This window comes from Lithobates pipiens, unplaced genomic scaffold (genome assembly GCF_037356315.1).
Source record: "Lithobates pipiens isolate NorthernLeopardFrog02 unplaced genomic scaffold, aLitPip1_a1.2 Scaffold_8, whole genome shotgun sequence".
NCBI classification, from domain to species: domain Eukaryota; kingdom Metazoa; phylum Chordata; class Amphibia; order Anura; family Ranidae; genus Lithobates; species Lithobates pipiens.
In genome coordinates, this window is record NW_027507903.1 from 228323668 (window position 1) to 228339224 (window position 15557).

Genomic DNA, 15557 nt, shown 5'->3' on the forward strand with positions numbered 1-15557 from the left:
GGGAGAAAGGGTTAGAGCCAGGACACTCTTAGGTAGATACAATGTTAATTGGCAGACTCTGAGGCTGATATAGGTAGACAGCTATACAGATGAAGGCCTCCAGCCGGACACCACTTCTGTATAAGTAGGACCACTGTCTCCCATGGCAACAATCTTGTAGCGGTTACTAATGGTAAAGGTATTCAACTATCTGCCCCACTATCTGCCCCTCACTTTACCCCACACTCACTCACTGTGGGTCTTCACTCACAAGCTCCCAGTCTCTCTCACTAGACTCACTAGATCCACTGCCGCTGAATCCCCTGAGTTCCTCCACTGTAGCACTGAGTATCTTCCTCAAGCATCACCCCTGCCTCACTCCTGGGTCCCTGGCTTGGCACTCACATATACTTTTCAAGCTTCATCCCTGCTGACACGTTAGGTTCCTGGCTTGGCACTCTACAAGCGTCACCTCTGCTGTCATGCTGGGTCCCTGACTTGGCACTTGCTGAAGTTTTCCCACTTCTTTACCGTCCCCGGCTGGCTAGAAGTCTGCTCTGGTACTGGCCTCAGCTCACGCACTGTGATTTCCGGTAGCAATGTGGATGATCCCTTAATGGTGACAGCTTCCCTTCTACCTCTGACCACAACTGGTTCCCCGGCCGGCAGAACCGCTGCTTCTGGTTGGACTGCAAGCCTGCAGTCCCAACCCTACACTGCATCTCCTGCTTCTAGATAGGCCCTCAGAGAGCCTAGCATCCACATGTTTCCGGGATAGGCCTTAGGTTTCTGGCCTAGTAGTCCAGGGCAATACAACACACATCCACCCAGACAGCTGTCCAGGTGGTACAGAACTCGGATCACCTGACTCCACCCAAATAAATAGGTTCTCCCAGCATGCCAAGGGACCAAAGAAAATCCCTGCCTATTGGCTGAGACACACAATTTATTCCTAATCTATGCTTACAATGCCCTTATCTTATCTGATGTCACCAGATTCCCGGCCACCTAGCGACAGAATAGAGAAGTGCAGCAATTCCAGAATTAGGGTGAAATCAATTAATCTCCTAACAATTGGCCAAGGCAACTATCACTTGGCAAATAAATGTAATAACAACCCTGCCTAAACATCAGGGTGCTACATCATCCCCCTGCCTAGAAAACTATGTCTCTGAGTTTGCAGAAAAATAATTTGAGCTCTCAAGCCTGAGAGCAAATATCCTGGCAAAAACTGGGATGAGTGGGGAAGCAGGAAAGGAATAATGATAACAAACAACACATGTGGCGTACCGCATGAAGTAAACATGCACAACATATACATGAACGAGTGGCAGTTCACACAAGGGAAAATACAAGGGAAATACAAGGGAAAATAAATAACAGACATTATATACAATTTCACGTGTGGTGTACCACTCAAACAGTTAGTGGAAAAAAATGCAAACAGTAGCCTATATCCTAATTATCTATCTACTATACACAAAAAAAACATATATACAAAAAGGTTAGTAGTGCTAGCCAAGTTGAAATCACTGTCTCTCCTTGTCTCTCCTTGTCCAAGGAAGACGCAATGGGTGCAGGAACAACTGAAAGAGAAGAACACAGACAGCAGAGAAATGCATCCTATCCCTACGATAATACAGTGTAACATATACATAAGTGAATCTTAAGAAATTTTAGTTACCCTCAGCTGAGAACAGCATAGCAGTGTAAATACACCCCATCCTCATTTGAAGATGCCACCGCATTCCACAACTATCTTACAGAAACGTTTCTTAGCATGTTCTATCAGATACACACATAATGTGAATATGGGCTCATTCAGGTTGACACTACTCATGCCACCTGATGACCAGTATAGGAAACAATTCTGGTACATTTAACAGTCCATCATTCAAATGTAAGGTGAGAATTTTCCCCTTTTTGCCACAGCTCATTCTACCTAACTAGCTAAACACCCCAGTGTCCTTGAAGCTTCACAGTCCATCATTTTTTTTCTACTCGAACTAGAACAATATTTCCCAGCAGTTTCTCTTCTTCTCAGGGAAAACTCCAGGGACTGGAGGCAAGGCTGCAATCAGGCAACAAGCAGCCAGGCCATGGTGCAAGGGACCGCACTTCTGAACACAGGTCCCCTTGCAATGGTAATCTCAGTCTGTCTGCATAACGGCGAGGAACTGAGAAAAGATTTCCTCATTGGTTTAACAACAAACATGTTGAAAGTCACATCAACAGGTTACTTTTCAGAGAGAGGCACACTGGCAAATTCACGGCACTAGCCAGTATGACTCAAGTGGGCACTCTGTGTATCTGCTGCAGCATTCAGTCCAGCACAGTCCCAGTGATAAATCCAACAGGGGTGTTCCCCACTAGCAACAATTCTGGTACAAAAGGTGGAGTGGCTTCTCAGTATAGCGTCCTAACTTCACAAAGCACACATTTGTAATACACAGTGTCAGGAAAACACAGTCTGATATCATTTACCAGTAATACCTGGGATCTGGTAACTTCAAGGACTCTCTTTTAACATTTACCGTGGTAATGTAGTGTTGAATGTCTTGTTAGGCCTACGGATGATCACACTGTCTAAGTTAACTTTGCAACCATATCCCCAGGTGTGCAGTACTGAAATATACTTCTCGGCTATCTTGGGTGACCACTTTGGGAAGTCCACCGCAAAGCGATCCGAAGGAAACTTCGCACAGCATCATCTATCCATTGAGTCTCTTTATCCGGGATCTCTTCCTCTAGGTGACCTGGTATATAAGGATACAGATATCCGTACTCTTCAGCCACTTTCTTAATAATGATGCGCTGTACCTTGGACAGCCTGGGTAGTGTCTTAGGGTCTCCATACCCGGGTAGGACCCGTGTGTCTGGAGCACGCTGAACCGGGTATCCCGCAACAGTATCAGGTTTGCAATCAAACTTAGTTGCCTCTATTGGTTTTGTGGGAACAATTTTAGATACCCAATGTTCCCAGCAATCCTCCTCAGAGGACTTAGTAATACACACAGTTGGAGCAGTGTTAATAGACAGTTCAATCTTAACACTTGCATTAAGACCCAGAGGAACCTCATCCTCTTCCAAGTCAGACAATTGCTCCTACTACTATCACTCCTCTTTCCAGTCCATGACAATTGTCTGAAAACAGTTCAGATATGCCGTCAGAGGGGATGTCCGAATTGGATATCGTGGAGCATTCTTAGGCTGGGAGATAGTTGCGTGTGGAGCTGGCTTTAATTGGCACAACAGCATTATCTTCTTTAATAGCCACAGGTATCACCTCTCCCACTGGCACACCACTTTCACCCCTTGCAGGCTTACCCAACTCCAGTACCCTTTTCCTTAGTGATTTTGCCATCAAGGAGAGCAGATGGCCCCCACCACAGCCTCGAGGGGCAACAGACACACTGGGTCCTGGAGCAGCCACAGAAGCAAGAGGAGCAGCTTCTCTTATGAGCTGAGTGATGGCAGGTGGACTTTCAAAGCTGCTCCCAGCCGGGACGGCAACATTCCTGTTCCAATCTGTTTACAGTATCCGCTGAGGTTGGGCTGGTGAGACTACCTCAAGCAGGGGTTCTCTGCAATGTCCACAGACAATCCAAGGCCTCAGATGCATGGCCATACCAGAACACTTCCCGCAGATCAGTCCCAAGGCCTCATAGCCTCCAACTGTGTACAAGGCAAGACTACCCTTAAGTGTATACCGCACTCTGGTGTCGGTCAGAACACCTTTTGGCTCGCTCAGCCCAAAGCCAACACCCGAAGCGTACATTTTCCAATCCACCATCGTACTTCCAAACTGCACTATCTTCTCCAATCCCCAACCAGGCACAAATGGCAGCACTTCCTTTTCCTCTTCTGCAGAGCGGGGGCTCCTCCTTCTGCCAAGGGATTGGTGCAGATACTTTCTGGGAACTTCAGCACCCGCCTCTTTTCCTTTGCGGTGTGCCAAAACTTTAATGGAGTCCATTTTAACCCTTGCAGCACTGGCGTAAAGGGTCAAAAGACCAGGCTGATACTCTCCCATGATCAATGAGACATGCTGGTCCTTCCCCACATTGTTGGAATGCAAAATAACACAGTCTATATGAAGTATAGATGTTACTTACTACTTTCCCATGGAGCCAGGCGAAATCCCGATGTAGCTGTAGCCGGTTGCTAGGGGCAACTGCTGTAGGAATAACACCCTTTCCCCACATTGGGAGCCAATTGTAGCAAAGTCCCAGGCCTCTTTAGGCCCAATAGTGACCTCCAGAGTTAGGGAGAGCTGACATCCTTCAGTGTAGAGTGGGTTACAAGGCATGGTGCGTGTAAAGCAAGATGAACAGGTTTATTGTCTCTTAAACAGAACTGTGGGAGAGAGGGTTAGGGCCAGGACACCCTTAGGTAGATGCTGTTAATTGGCAGACTCTGAGACTTCTATAGGTAGACAGCTATACAGGTGAAGGCCTCCGGTAGGACACCACTTCTGTATAGGTAGGACCACTGTTTTTTATGACAACAAACTTCAGATCCACTAGCCACTGGATCCCCTCAGCTTCTCCACTGTAGCACTCAGTATCTTCCTCAAGTGTCACCCCTGCCTCACTGCTGGGTCCCTGGTTTGGCACTCACAGATACTCTTCAAGCTTCACCCCTGCTGACACATTAGGTCCCTGGCTTGGCACTCCACAAGTGTCACCTCTGCTGTCCCGCTGGGTCCCTGACTTGGCACTTGCTGAAGTTTTCCCACTTCTTCACCATCCCCGGCTGGCAAGAAGTCTGCTTTGGTACTGGCCTCAGCTCACTTACTGTGATCTTCACTAGCATTGTGGATGGTCCCTTAATGGCAACAGCTTCCCTTCTATCTCTGACCACAACTGGTTCCCTGGCCAGCCCTCAAACAGCCTAGCAGCCATATGTCCCCGGGATAGGCCTTAGGTTTCCGGCCTAGCAGCCTGGGGCAATACAACACACATCCACCCAGACAGCCCTTCAAGTGGCACAGAAACCCGATTACCTAACTCCACCCAAATAAATAGCGGAGTCCCTGGCTCCCATGGCTGTCCATCAAAGTCAGTTAGCCAATCAGGGGAGAGAGGGGGCAGAACAAAGAAAAGGAAATTAGGACTTTAAATGAGATGGTTGACTCGTGTAAATCAATGCAGTTGAATTTTATTTTAGGAGTCATGATTTTATCAATACAAAATGATAGTAAATTCCATATAGGAAAATCCATGAGTAACTGTTATCATATCTGTACATACACATGATATAGTATCATCAATAATAATACATTTCATATAAAAAAAGGTTCATGAATGAATGTTATCATATCTGTACATAGGTATAAAACTAGTGTCATCGTGTTCACAATTACATGCATGAAGAGCACCTGGCAATCATATAACATGATCAATTCACATAGGTACTGGCAGCCTAATTGGTAATGCAAAAGAATACAAATACGACATATCCAGAGATATTCCTAATAGGGCACATATCTACATCCATTATAGTCCGACACGTTTCTGTGTAGGTACACTTCTTCAGGGCAGGATGTGTAGAGAGTATCTATAAAAAACATACAGCATAAAATGAATCCTAGTATTGGGGTAAGTACGAAGGGAGGGAGGGATCAGGAGCAGCAAAGAGGGACCCAAGAAGAGGAGGATCCTGGCTGCCCTGTGCAAACCCAACTGCACATAGGAGGTACAGTATCTCACAAAAGTGAGTACACCCCTCACATTTCTGTAAATGTTTTATTATATCTTTTCATGTGACAACACTTAAGAAATCCAATGCAATATTACCAACGCACACGTTCCTGCAGAAATGGCTGTATTTACAATTGGGTGCTGAACCGACCACCGGCTGGAACCATCACATGCCCGATGAAGGGGTCCTGCATAGCTCCGAAACGTCACCATCTGCTGTAATTATGTGATCACTGATTAAAGTTTTGGACCCATTTTTGGAGATCCTGTTGTGCTGGTGACATTACTCTCTCTTTAACATTGAAGAAATGACACTTTGCTACAATGTAAAGTAGTGAGTGTACAGCTTGTATAACAGTGTAAATTTGCTGTCCCCTCAAAATAACCCAACACACAGCCATTAATGTTGAAACCGATGGCAGCTAAAGCGAGTACACCCCTAAGTAAAAATGTCCAAATTGGGCCCAATTAGCTATTTTCCCTCCCCGGTGTCATGTGACTCATTAGTGTTACATTGTCTCAGGTGTGAATGGGGATCAGGTGTGTTCAATTTGGTGTTATCGCTCTCACTCTGTCATACCGGTCACTGGAAGTTCAGCATGGCACCTCATCACAATGAACTCTCTTAGGATCTGAAAAAAAAAAGAATTGCTGCTCTACATAAAGATAACATAGGCTATAAGACGTTTGCCAAGACCCTGAAACTGAGGTGTAGCACACTGGCCAAAACCATACAGTGGTTTCACAGGACAGGTTACACTCAGAACAGGCCTTGCAATGGTTGACCAAAGAAGTTGAGTGCACGTTCTTAGCGTCATATCCAGAGGTTGTCTTTGGGAAATAGATGTATGAATGCTGCCAGCATCGCTGCAGAGGTTAAAGGGGTGGGGGGTCAGCCTGTCAGTGCTCAGACCATAGGACCCAACTGCATCAAATTGGTCTGCATGGCTGTCATCCCAGAAGGAAGCCTCTTCTAAAGGTTATTCACAAGAAAGCCCGCAAACAGTTTGCTGAAGATAAGCAGACTAAGGACATGGATTACTGGAGCCATGTCCTGTAGTCTGATGAGACCAAAATAAACGTATTTGGTTCAGATTATTTCAAGCGAGTATGGCGTCAACCAGATGAGGAGTACAAAGAAAAGTGTGCCTTGCCTGCAGTCAAGCATGGTGGTGGGAGTGTCATGGTCTGGGGCTGCATGAGTGCTGCCGGCACTGGGGAGCTACAGTTCATTGAGGGAACCATGATTGTCAACATGTACTGTGACATACTAAAGCAGAGTATGATCCTCTCCCTTCGGAGACTGGGCCTCAGGGCAGTATTCTAACATGATAACAACCCAAAACACACCTCCAAGACAACCACTGCCTTGCTAAAATAGTTGAGGGTAAAGGTAATGGACTGGCCAAACACAGACCTAAACCCTATTGAGCCTCTGTGGGGCATTCTCAAATGGAAGGCGGAGGAGTGCAAAGTCTCTTACATCCACCAGCTCCGTAATGTTGTAGAAGAGGACTCCAGTGGCAACCTGTGAAGCTCTGTGGAACTCTATGCCCAAGAGGGTTAGGGTAGTCCTGGAAAATAATGGTGGCCACACAAAAAATGTAAACTTTGGGCCCAATTTGGACATTTTCACTTAGGGGTGAACTCACTTTAGTTGCCAGCGGTTTAGACATTAATGGCTGTGTGTTGAGTGATTTTGAGGGGACAGCAAATTTACACTGTTATACAAGCTGTACACTCACTACTTTATACTGAGTCAAAGAGTGATTTCTTCAGTGTTGTCACATGAAAAGATATATTACAATATTTAAAAAAATGTGAGGGGTATACTTACTTTTGTGAGATACTGTAAGTATAACATGTTTGTTATTAAAATTAAAATAAAAAAAGAGATTTTACAATCACTTTAAGTATCCGACACTATCAGGTGTGTTACCCAATAATGCTACCACGCACTGACGTTCTTCCCACCTGTCAGAAAACAATCTGTAAGTGGGTAACATTCATACTCATACAGAGCACAGATAAAGCCTTTTGAAAAAAATACCATTAACTTTTTAAAGCATATTCAAAGTATTATGTCACAACATAGTGAAAAAACCTCCTAGGGTCCCATCCTTTTATAGTTATATTATATACAGCAATGAACCACCCACCACCCACATATAACATTAAACAGACTTGGAAATATTGATGTGTTTTGAGACAGGTAATCACTTCTTCAAAAAGTCACAAATAAATCTGTAAACATTTGTTTAATATAACACAGCAAATATGTTACATGATATCCAATATGCAGTATATTATAAATTGTAACTCACAAGAAAAGAAAAAGAAACATTTTTATACCCTGTCCGCCTAATATTCATAGATATGAATAAAAAAAAAAAGCAGCTCAATCCACTCCCTAATAATAAATGATCACCCTCAGGGTAGCTGCCAACAATATGGTGTGTCCCCACATCTTTGATAAACCAAAACACAAAATTATATTGCAGTGCTACCAGAAAAAAGTAATAGTAATAGCCCCCCTGACAAGGAGTGAAATCTAATAATATTTTCAAGTGATGCTCTCTATGCAATATACAGGTATGGTGCAACCCCCCAAATAAACACTTATTAACATGTAAACAAATAAACCAATTTCACAATAAATTCATCAGTCCATATTTAATGTCAAATGTGCATGATTCCTCCTTTTTAAAGTGCAGACAAGGTAAATTAGATGCAAACACCCTTGTGACTCCTCTACCAGTAACACTAGCAGCTCACCTCCATCCATAGACCTACTGTATATAAATCATAGATCATAAGCGTTTTGCCTTTTTGTATGTTGGAATCAACATATGGAATGGTCGCAGGCTGTAGTTTGGATAAACTCTTAAAGATGACACCTCTAATGTCACAGATCTCCATAATTCCACTGCTCTCATAGGAGAGATTGAATACTCAAAAGAACGTAATGGGAACCATCATTGTGCAACATATTAAACTTTCAATTAAAAAAAAAACTTTTAAAAGCACTCACATTTACATATGCATCATGTCTAGTGCACTTAGATGAAATAGCCAACAATCAAACGCTAACCCCGTAAGAAGCATGAACCCTCAATCTCGAGTTCTGACGTCTGACCACGTGATATCACTGGCTCCGCACCAATGTGTTTTGTCACCTCCACATGACTGGAGGTGACTATCAATATTCATAACTTACACAAGAGGAGAAAAGAAAAGAGGGGAGCCTTAACATCCCTCCCCCATATTCATATTAAGAAATAAACATGTTTTATCAGTTATATAAATTTTATGTCTGCTAGAGGGTAATATCCTTCTTGGAGGTACATTTAAAGTCTCACGTCCTACTTTGACTATTAAGTGGGTGATTCTTTGCTGTATAAAAACTCTTTAAAAGGGTGCTTAGTAAGGAAGTATTGCCTTCCAAGAAATAGGGATACAAGGGAACCCTGAATTAGCATTATATAGTAACACTAACATGGACATTCAAAGACTTTCCAGGAACTTCCAGGACAGATATATGAGGAACAGTGCCCCCCACTCAATAGGAAAACCCCATTCTCCAGTTCCTTTTTAATTCATAAAAAAATAATAGATTACCAAAAAATGTATATGAGGGTGGGATAGACATGCTCTAATTTTCCAAGCCACCGCAAAGTTTTTTTTAGCATGTAAGCAACTTAATAATTAAATAGACTGATACGTGTAAAAATAATCTTTGAAAGGCCAACTGGTGTTGAAGAAGGCTTTGATATGGTAAAATCTGATGAAGTCATTGACACTTATCCAGATGGATTTGCTGCATTGTTGCTTGATAGGGCGCCTGGCCATCTTTGTCTAAGAGTTGACTCGTGCCCTAGTAGAATTTACAGATTCTGCTGGGAATAACTTTTCATTTTACTGCAGGAGAAAAATGAATGGCTAACTTAATCTTCTAGAATGTTTGGAAATCTGATTCCCATTGTTGAATCTCTGAACTGAGCTAAAAGACTAAAACCTTCCTGTGCTTTTTAGTGACTTCTAGATACCTCAGAAAGAAGAATTTGACATCATGGGAATTAAAAAGCAATTCTAGGCAGTAAATGAAACCTAGTCAGTGAACAAAATATTACCAAGAACATATAACCATGAACATGATTTATTTCAGTGTTTTCTATTTTCAGTTGAAGAAATATTGGTAGTTGAAGCTGCAGTATTGTTGATTGCCTAGAATAATGAAGTCTCTGTAGAACATTAAACAGAAATTCTTAGTTATTGGAAAATATATAATAATGAATGACAGATCACTTGTTTAGAATTCCTATGCAATCAAAAGTGAACCTTACAGACCAAAAGTATCAATCTTTAATCAACAAATACACCTAATAATTTTCTCTGTTTCACCATTTAAACAATTTTTGTTTACACTAAACATGTTAGCTTATGATTACTTGTACTGTTATTGACCAGTAATATGGTAGCAATATGGTATTCTTGCTATAATCATTCAGGCTACGAGTCCACTAAGGCCGCGTACACACGCGGGGACTGTTCGCCCAACTTTGTCCGTCAAACAGTTTCAGCGGACAGTCCGCTCAAAATTAGCATGGACGGACTTGCCCACACACGACGAACGAACAGTCCACTGAAACCGTGCGCGATGACGTGAACGGCACGTACGACGGGACTAGAAAACGACGTCCTATACACTGCAATGCAAACTTCGGCGTGTAAATCCTTTCTGAGCATGCGCGGAACTTAGTTTGACGAACAAGCCTACACACGAGGGGACTGTTCGCTGAAACAAAGTTTCAGCGGACAGTTTTTCGGAATTTCCGAAAAACTTTGTTCAGCAGACTGTCCGCTGAAACTGTCCGCTGAAAGCCCACACACGAGCGGACTGTCCGCCGAAACACTGTTCAGCGGACAAAGTTGAGCGAACAGTCCCCGCGTGTGTACGCGGCCTTAGATGATCCCCATCCTCATCGTTATTTTGCTAAAAATGTCAGTCCACCCAAAACAGAAATAATTGGTAGATACTAATTAAAACCATGTGACAACTTATATCTTGCAGAACGTTTTTGATGAGATCTGTGTTCTTGTGGCCATTAAGAGAGGTTCCATTCTCACTGCAATGTTTTATTATGAGGGGCTTCACTCTCACTTCAATATTTTATTATGAGGGGCTCCACTCAGTGAAATATTATATTAAGAGGGGCTTCACTCTCACTGCAATGTTTTATTATGAGTGGCTCCACTCAGTGAAATATTATATTAAGAGGGGCTCCACTCTCACTGCAATATTTTGTTAAGAGGGGCTCCACTCACTGCAATCTGCGTTCTTGTGTGGCTATTAAGAGGGGCTCCCCTCTCACTGCAATATTTTATTATGACGGGCTCCACTCCCACTGCAATCTGTGTTTTTGTGTGGCCATTAAGAGGGGATTCCATTCTCACTGCAATATTTTTTTAAAAGGGGCTCCACTCTCACTGTAAAATGTTATTGAAAGGGGCTTAACTCTTACGGCAATATTTTAATAAGGCGAATTTCACTCTTACTTCATTATTTTATTAAGGGGGACTCCGCTCCCACAGTGTTCATTTTTTTAGCGGAGCGCCACTCTCACTGCAATATTTTAAAAATGATCTAAAGCTGTTGCAAAAAAGGCATGTTAGAGCATTGTATGTAGTCTCCCTGCAGTAGATATTTCCCCCCGTTTGAGTAACCATGCCTTGTTCTGCACTGCGTCACTGTGTGGGGAAGAGGGGGGTGCAGCTTTGTAGAGGTAGGAATTTGCTTCTCGGCTCCTTTTGGAGCCTCCAGCAAGAAGAGTAAGCAGCACCCTAGTGATGTCACCAAATATCTCCTATAACAGGAAGTGTATTATTATTTTTTTAGGGACAATTTAAAGTGGTTGTATAGTCAATTTTTTAACTTTTACCTACAGGTAAGCCTATAATAAGGCTTACCTGTAGGTAAAAAAAAATATTCACCTCGCAATGCACCACTGACTGCAGCGGCGCATGCGCACAGGGGATTCTCGGCTGAAAGTCCGGCAGACGCCAAATCCTGCCGGAAACAAATCTCCCGCACGTGACGATTTCGCGGCTCTGGCCACTCACAGCGCTGGAGCCGTGATACCCAGAAGACACACCGAGGGAACATGTCAGCTCCCTTGGCGTGGATCGGGCCAGATGTCGGGGCCTCGTTCTAAGGTATGTCATAATGAGCTAGTATGTGGTGCATACTAGCTCATTATGCCTTTACCTTTGCAGGTCAAAAAAAAAAAAAAAAACTTCAGCGGGTTTACTCCTGCTTTAAGCTAAAAGGTACATTTTCAAGGTACCAAATATGCATAATTAGCACTTCTAGATGTTCCCTGTAACATAGAAAAGTGTTTTTAGTTCAGTTCCACAGAAGGTGCTGGAACATGCAAAGGTGGACAGGAGCACATGCATAAACAAGTAAAAGACGCAAGCACGTGTGTTATGGTAGCTGCGCTCCTTCTTGAAGATGCTTGAAGAAGGAGTGCGGCTACCATAACACGTGTAGCGTAGCTCAGGAAATGCGTTGCATTCTGGTGATGTCATCCCTCCACACTATCTAGCCATCTGCACACCAAGCCTCGTTCTGGTTCCTATCACTGCATGACCGTCTACCATCACAACGGTGATCAGCAGAGATTAATGTGCTGCAGAGAGGAAAGAAAAGAGGAGCAGAGTGGATTTTTCACTGAGGATACCTTTTGGGATCCTCCACATACACAGATGTGCCTTTTGTAATATGTACACATGTGAGTTGCCAATTGGATGTTCTTATTAAACTGCTTTTAATCCTACACTTAGATTCGCCTCTCCCTTGTTTATTTTTAAGAAACACACGCAACTACTGGATGGATAGGAGCATAGATGAGAATTATGAAAAGGGAATCTCACTGTTGCACTGATGCATTTGTGACATACTGAAAGCAATAAGCCCACTAGACCCGCTATGTAGCCAAAATATCACCTTTGAATGGACTGGCATTTAAAGTTATTGTATTACTGGTGTTGAGGACTTTCAGTACAATTAGGAGCATGTTAGTTAACCACTTCAATACAGGCCTCTTAAACACCTTCCTGCCCAGACCAATTGGCATCCATTGCGGGCACTGACTGGAATCCCTGGTGGTCTAGGGTGGCATACCGTGTGCTGGGTATCCCTGGTGGTCTGGTGGTGTCCCTGGTGGTCCAGTGTGGGCATCCTTGGGGCAGCTGCACTGATAATCGATCAGCACAGACCCCCCATGTCAGAGGAGCAGCCGATCGGCTCTCCTCTGCTCGCGTCTGACAGACGCGAGTGAGGAAAAGCCAATCACCGGCTCTTCCTATTTACACTGTAATCAGCCGTGATTGGACACGGCTGATCACGTGGTAAAGAGTCTCCGTCTGAGACTCTTTACCGAGATCGTAGTTGCGGGGTGTCAGACTGACACCCCGCAACAACGATCGCCGCGATGCGAGCAGCTCAAAATCCTGATCACATCATATGACGTCTGGTCAGGATAAGTCTGCATTATTTGGAAGACCCAACCACTGTAGAGCAGTACTAATAAGAGGACCCTTCATAAATATAATGGTGACCCAAAACATTTAAAAAAATATACCCAGATAATATTATTAAAGCTGGGTATTATATATGTTAGCTGTTTGCATGTCTCCCTTACATTACTTGCACTTTATTTCCATTATTGTTCTGTCATTGCTAAACCTAAAACTCTTGATGGAAGAAATTGTAATTGCCAAAGAGAAATACCAATAACTAATCATAGAGATGGAAAGAGGAAGTCATGAGACAATGGTTGTCCTCTTTCATTATTCATTTTTTCTTAGAATAGTTCACTGAATTATTATAGATAACATGAAACATCTTGTTTCTATCCACAGAATTAGCGATGAAGCAATTAGATGGTTGTCAAAATTATTTCCAAAGTCACAACCTGTAATACAATAATAGTTATTATCCAGATGCAATACCATGTTTTAAAGTTTTTTTTAAGAATGCAGGGAATGATATGTAGCACTGTCCCCATAGGGATTGCTGTGTGTAGACTTCTCTAAACTTTCCCTTCTGATATTACAGCCAGTTACCAGGGTGTTTCACACTCTCATCCACTTGTTACAAAATTCAATCCAGGGTTTTGTTTTGTTTTTTATTATTTATTGTTGGAACTTGGAAAGGAGAAGGGAATAGTGGGATATGGAACTTATTACAGATGAGTACAACTCTCACTTGGCCTAACCAGGTTAATTGTGGTAACAGACTTGCTGTTATACTTGTATGGGAATAATTAGTCCTTTGCTTGTTCTGGCAGCAGACTTGGTGAAACTATTTATCTTTAGGACACTCACTAGCACCCCTTTAACCTCCCTGGCGGTTTGATTTTGTCCGATTTTTGATGCTCAAAGTGGTACATTGTTTCGCATGGAAATTTGGCGTTTTATATTGTAGGCCTGTAATTCTTATTAGGAATAAAAACACTTAAATTTGTCCAAACAAGAGTCTAGTAGACATCCCGGGTATGATCAATTTTGAAACACGAAATCATAAAGTATAATATAATACATAACTATAAATAATTATAACAAATAATAATATAATAATAATAAAATATATTCAATAATGTAATCAAATCAAAAGCACTGGAATTTGCTCAGTTGCAGAATTGTAACTGTCATTACTTTCAGTGTCTGATGACAATTTTCCCCACAAATCTTTTAAAATATTGCTCTATTCTGCAAGTGATTCTAGTTTATTATCGCTGTTTTCTAGCTGGTCTAAAACCGCTTTTGATGTAAAGGGACACTGTTTGGTTGCTATGGACAATCTAAAGTTTCCAGGCAGAAAGAACAGTACATATAATATAAAACTGCATGCAGGGCACTGGACAAACCACTAGGGACAAAAAGGATGTGAAATTATTTGATACAGTAATATAATCTGTAAGATTACAGTGTACTGTATGCGCTTGTTTTTCACTTTTTGAATTTGGCGGCGAGCTCCGTTCCGAGCGTCACGACACTCGCAGGGAATGGAGCCCAGCACTGTAATAGATCAAGCAGAGGACACAGCACGGCAGACACAGCAGGGAGACATTGCAGGACCCTGGGGACAAGGTAAGTAACTTTGCTTGGATCCTGTGATGCAATCTAGAGTGTGGCTCGGGGGTTAATGAAAATTCACGAGCCACACTCTGGATTACCGCTATGGAGGTTAACTAACACCTGTCCACTGAAGGGATGGCCCCCATAAGACAGACCCCATGACACAAATCTTTATTCCCTGTAGGCCGAAACAGATCCTTCCTGGCATGGCTCCTTTCCAGTCAGCTCTGCAGGACATCTGGGTTGCAGCTATACTGGGCAGCCACCCCCTTCCTCCTGGACCCCGCTTTCCAGCTGAAGACCCCAAATACATGTGTCCCTGGCATATATAGTCACCCAGCATGCACTGAGGCACTTTCCTCAGCCAATAACCAGGGCTGTAACTATGCCTATGCTCTCATTTGTCAGGTTTTCTCCCACTGTCCAATATGCCCCACTATTGGACCAGTGTGAAACATTCAGTCAACATGAGCAGCATCTGAGCACCATGAGCAGACCCGATCAATGGATTCCTGTTCCCTGGTAGGCAAAGAGCATCTAAACTTACCTGGCAGTCTTTCTGATAAGCAGAAAGAGCCAAAAATTATACTCTTCTTGTTTAATCGTTTTCTAAATAGTATTAAAATAATATTTTATAGTACACCTATAAATATTGTTCTTTTCACACTTCTCTCAGCCACTGTTATGTGATGTTTGCTGCAAACCGGTTTGGCACTTGCGTATGCTGGAACTTCT